Genomic DNA, 6,412 nt, shown 5'->3' on the forward strand with positions numbered 1-6,412 from the left:
TGCGAGCACTATTGGTATACTATGCATGAGGCTTTCAACTTATAGGATGTCTTATACATAACACATATGCTTTATTACTACCGTTGACAAAATTGTTTCTATGTTTTCAAAATGAAAAGCTCTAGCACAAATATAGTAATCCATGCTTTCCTCTGCGAAGGGCCAATCTTCTACTTTATTATTGAGTCAGTTTGCCTATTCTTTCTATCCCAGAAGCAAACACTTGTGTCAACTGTGTGCATTGATTCTTACATGTTTACCTATTGCACTTGTTATATTGCTTTATGTTGACAATTATCCATGAGATATACATGTTGAAGTTGAAAGCAACCGATGAAACTTAAATCTTCCTTTGTGTTGCTTCAATGCCTTTACTTTGAATTTATTGCTTTATGAGTTAATTCTTATGCAAGACTTATTGATGCTTGTCTTGAAAAGTACTATTCATGAAAAGTCTTTGCTATATGATTCAGTTGTTTACTCATTGTCTTCATCTTTGCTTCCAATCGCTGCATTCATCTCATATACTTTACAATGGTATGATCAAGATTATGATAACATGTCACTTAAGAAATTATCTTTGTTATCGTTTACCTACTCGAGGGCGAGTAGGAACTAAGCTTGGGGATGCTTGATACGTCTCAAACGTATCTATTATTTCTTATGTTCCATGCTACTTTTATGATGATACTCACATGTTTTATACACATTATATGTCATATTTATGCATTTTCCGGAACTAACCTATTGACGAGATGCCGAAGGGCCAGTTGCTGTTTTCTGCTGTTTTTGGTTTCAGAAATCCTAGTAAGGAAATATTCTCGGAATCGGACGAAATCAAGCTTCCAGAACACCCGAGAGGGAGCAGGGGAGAGCCAGAGGGCCACCAGACAACAGGGCGGCGCGGCCCAAGGGGGGGGCGCCCCCCTATTGTGTGGCGCCCCCGTAATCCCTCTAACTCCGCCTCTTCGCCTATTTAAAGGTCCCTGACCTAAATCTTCGATACAGAAAAGCCACGGTATGAGAAACCTTCCAGAGCCGCCGCCATCGCGAAGCCAAGATCTGGGGGACAGAAGTCTCTGTTCCGGCACGCCGCCGGGACGGGGAAGTGCCCCCGGAAGGCATCTCCATCGACACCACCGCCATCTTCATCACCGCTGCTTGTCTCCCATGAGGAGGGAGTAGTTCTCCATCGAGGCTAAGGGCTGTACCGGTAGCTATGTGGTTCATCTCTCTCCCATGTACTTCAATACAATGATCTCATGAGCTGCCTTACATGATTGAGATCCATATGATGAGCTTGTAATCTAGATGTCGTTATGCTATTCAAGTGGATTTTACTTATGTGATCTCCGGAGACTCCTTGTCCCACGTGTGTAAAGGTGATAGTGTGTGCACCGTGTGGGTCTCTTATGCTATATTTCACAGAATACTTATTCACTGAGTTATGATTTGAGTTGGATGTCTCTATGAAATTGTGTTGTGTTAGTACCTCCTATGAATGCTCACAGTGACAGCATGGGGTGTTTATTAGTACTTGGGAATACATCTTTAAGGTTTGCCTACATGATGAATTAGTGTTCGTTATCTTGCCAAAGAGTAATTCAGAGTAGCATAGTGAAGTGCTTATATTTATATCCAATTATGATTGCAGTGTTGAGAGTGTCCACTAGTGAAAGTATGATCCCTAGGCCTTGTTTCCAAGCATCGAATCACCGTTTACTTACTGTTCCACTGCATGTTTACTTCCTGCAATATTACTACCATCAACTGCACGCCACTAAGCTATTTTCTGCCGCCGTTACTACTGCTCATATTCATTTATACCACTTGTATTTCACTATCTCTTCGCCGAACTAGTGCACCTATACATCTGACAAGTGTATTAGGTGTGTTGGGGACACAAGAGACTTCTTGTATCGTGATTGCAGGGTTGCTTGAGAGGGATATCTTTGTCCTCTACCTCCCTGAGTTCGATAAACCTTGGGTGATCCACATAAGGGAAACTTGCTGCTGTTCTACAAACCTCTGTTCTTGGAGGCCCAACACTGTCTACAAGAATAGAAGCACCCGTAGACATCAGGCATCCCCAAGCTTAGACTTTTCACTCTTCTTGATCATATTGTATCATCCTCCTCTCTTGACCCTTGAAAACTTCCTCCACACCAAACTCAAAACAAACTCATTAGAGGGTTAGTGCATAATTGAAAATTCACATGTTCAGAGGTGACAGAATCATTCTTAACACTTCTGGACACTGCACAAAGCTACTAAAAGTTAATGGAACAAAGAAATCCATCCAACACAGCAAAAGAGGCAATGCGAAATAAAAGGCAGAATCTGTCAAAACAGAACAGTCCGTAAAGACGAATTTTTTTGAGGCACCAGACTTGCTCAGATGAAAATGCTCAAATTGAATGAAAGTTGCGTACATATCTGAGGATCACGCACGTAAATTGGCAGATTTTTCTGAGTTACCCACAGAGAGGCATTTTGAAATTCGTGACAGCAAGAAATCTGTTTCTGCGCAGAAATCCAAATCTAGCATCAACCTTCTATTAGAGACTTCACTTGGCACAACATTGCAATAAAATAAAGATAAGGAGAGGTTGCTACAGTAGTAACAACTTCCAAAACACAACAAAACAGTAGCAAAATAGACACATGGGTTATCTCCCAAGAAGTGCTTTCTTTAAAGCCATTAAGATGGGCTCAGCAATTTTAATGATGCACTCGCAAGAAATAAGAGTTGAAGCAAAAGAGAGCATCAAAAAGCAAGTTCAAAACACATTTAAGTCTAACCCACTTCCTATGCATAGGAATCTTGTACACAAATGAATTCATGAAGAACAAAGTGACAAGCATAGGAAGATAAAACACGAGTAACTTCAAGATTCTCAACATAGAGAGGGGAAACTTAATATTATTAAGATGCATATAACCATGTTTCCCTCTCTCATAATAACTTTCAGTAGCATCATTGATGAAATCCACAATATAACCATCACTTAAAACATTCTTATCATGGTTCATATGCATAAAGGTATCATTAATTTTGGCATAAGAAAAACTCTTCTCATTAATAGTAATTGGAGCAGGATCATTATCAAGAATTTGAACATGGTAAACAAGTTGCATACTAAGGGAATGATTTTTAGCGATCCCACCATAACTATGACAAGTTTCATAAGGATAATTATAACATGTGTCATAGCATTCTTTATAATAATCATCAAAGATCGGAGGCATAGTGTCATCATAAGAAATAGAATAATTATCTTTCACGAGTATGTTCATCCGTGACCATACCATCATTGTTACTAGAAGGAGATGTATCAAACATATAATGATCAGTAGCAAAAGGATTTTCAAACACCTCATCCCCAAGCTTAGAGCTTTCAATATCATTATGGGAGGAAGCATGGATAGTACTGATACTATGGCAATTATTAACATCATCATTTTCAGAATTAGTTTCCCAGAGATTTCCAATATCAAAAGTAGTGTGCTCTTTCAAGTCATGATCACTAATGTAGGTAAAGGGCATAAGAAGATCATTGTATTCAGATTCATTATCATAATAATCATCAGGAGCAACATACTTACGGTTACCTATCGTTATCTCATACACGCGGGGATATGCCGTTACCTCTTTCCTTTTATTTCCCCTCTTCTTCTTCTTTTCCTTCTCCTCGTTCCCTTCTTTAGCGGGGAGAGGCTTGATGAGGGGCTCCTCCACATAACCTGATTTATTTCCAGAAACAATAGAAGAAACTTGGGAGGATCCCTCCTTTTCATTAATAAGTTCAAAACACACAGCGGTCCTGTCATATTTTGGCAAAGTGTACTCTTCTAAAATATTTTGTATGTAAGTATTTGTATGGCAATTATCAATGCAATAAGAAAGACACCCATGCAGGACAACATCAATATCAAGATCACTCATATGTAACAAAGAGATTTTTCTTGATAACTCTTCACACCACAAAAATAAAGTAAGTTCATCATGCTGATTAGGAGTAATTTCATCATTACAATACAAATTTGCAGCACTCATGGAGTGCGAATTATCATTGGAGGAGCATTGAAAATTAAAATGACCCACTTTATGACAAAGTTCACAAATAAAAGGATAGTCTGGCACAAACTTTTTTACCAAGATCATCTAGAGCCCTAGACCACTTTCTAGTTTTTTCATTAATATGGTGGATACAATATTCATCTTCGATTTGATTAATTCCACAAGGTCTATGCATTCCACAAAAATTAACATGCTTATAGGAAATAGCATTCTTAGGAGTTTGAGCCTGTTTATTGCAATCATTAATAACAATTTCATCCTTCATGCAAGCATCTTTAAAAGGTTCAAGATACTTATCGAAATTCTTCTTAGGCAATTCAAAATGAGAGGCAAAAGCTTTATAAAGATTTGCAACAACTTGAGAGTCAAGACCATAAGTAGCACTCATATTTCGAATTTTATCAGTATCCATAAAAGTTTCAATGCATTCACAATCATAATTTATACCTGACTCTTTACCTTTGTTGTTCTCCCATCCTTCAGTATTCTCCTGAATCCGATCAAGAAGGTCCCTTTTAACCTCTTCTTCATTGCGTGTAAATGATCCAGAACAAGTAGTATCCAAGCAAGGTTTTATCCCGAAAAGAATGTCTTGCATAGAAATTATCAATGATGATATTACCAGGAAGCTCATGAATGGGGCATTTGAGCATTAAAGACTTCAATCTTCCCCATGCTTGGGCAATACTCTCTCCATCATGAGGCCAGAAATTATATATGCGGTTCCGGTCTTTGTGAATTTCACTTGGAGGATAGAATTTAGAGTAAAATAGAGGCACAATATCCTTCCAATCAAGAGAATCCCCATTCTTCAGCAATTTATACCAATGCGCCGCTTTACCAGACAGCGATATAGAGAATAGTTTCTTCCTAACTTCATCCATAGATATACCTGCACACTTGAATAACCCGCATAACTCATGCAAAAACAGTAAATGATCTCCTGGATGGACAGTTCCATCCCCTTCATAGCGGTTATCCATAACATGTTCAATAATTTTCATAGGTATTTTATATGAAACACTTTCAGCGAGTGGATTTAAAATATCGAAGCATCATTAGAGTTATCGCATATGGGAGATGAAGCATTATCGAGCAAAATATTTCTTCCAAAGCTGAGGAGCAAAAAAGATTATTTTTATATAAACTAGCTTCCCCAAGCTTAGACTTTTCCATAACATTAGCAGTAATTGCATTCATACTAATAACATTGCTACTATCATGCAGATAAGGTTTCATAGGTTTTTTAATTTTCGCATCAAACAATTCATATCTTAACTCAGGAAATAGATTAAAAAGCTCATTGTTGTTTTCCATTATGCCTAACTAGTGAAAAATAAAAACAAGAAACAAAACGATGCAATTGCAGGATCTAAAGGAAATAGCTTCGAGCACTTACAACGGCACCAGAAAATAACTTAGTTACCTGGGACCGGTGTGTGAGTGCCTTTTACCTTACCTCCCCGGCAACGGCGCCAGAAAATAGCTTGATGTCTACGCACGCTTCTATTCCTCGTAGACGGTGTTGGGCCTCCAAGAGCGAGAGGTTTGTAGAACAGCAGCAAGTTTCCCTTAAGTGAATCACCCAAGGTTTATCGAACTCAGGGAGGTAGAGGACAAAGATATCCCTCTCAAGCAACCCTGCAATCACGATACAAGAAGTCCCTTGTGTCCCCAACACACCTAATACACTTGTCAGATGTATAGGTGCACTAGTTCGGCGAAGAGATAGTGAAATACAAGTGGTATGAATGAATATGAGCAGTAGTAACGGCGCCAGAAAATAGCTTGCTGGCGTGCAGTTGATGGTAGTAATATTGCAGGAAGTAAAGATGCAGTAAAACAATAAATAAGCGATGATTGCAGTATTTGGAAACAAGGCCTAGGGATCATACTTTCACTAGTGGACACTCTCAACATTGCAATCATAATTGAATATAAATAAGCACTTCACTATGCTATTCTGAATTACGCTCTGGCAAGATAACGAACACTAATTCATCATGTAGGCAAACCTTAAAGATGTATTCCCAAGTACTAATAAACACCCCACGCTGTCACTTTGAGCATTCATAGGAGGTACAAACACACCATAATTTCATAGAGACATCCGACTCAAATCATAACTCAGTGAATAAGTATTCTGTGAAATATAGCCTAAGAGACCCACACGGTGCACACACTGTCACCTTTACACACGTGGGACAAGGAGTCTCCGGAGATCACATAAGTAAAATCCACTTGAATAGCATAACGACATCTAGATTACAAGCTCATCATATGGATCTCAATCATGTAAGGCAGCTCATGAGATCATTGTATTGAAGGACA

Source organism: Lolium rigidum, chromosome 1 (genome assembly GCF_022539505.1).
Source record: "Lolium rigidum isolate FL_2022 chromosome 1, APGP_CSIRO_Lrig_0.1, whole genome shotgun sequence".
NCBI lineage: Eukaryota > Viridiplantae > Streptophyta > Magnoliopsida > Poales > Poaceae > Lolium > Lolium rigidum.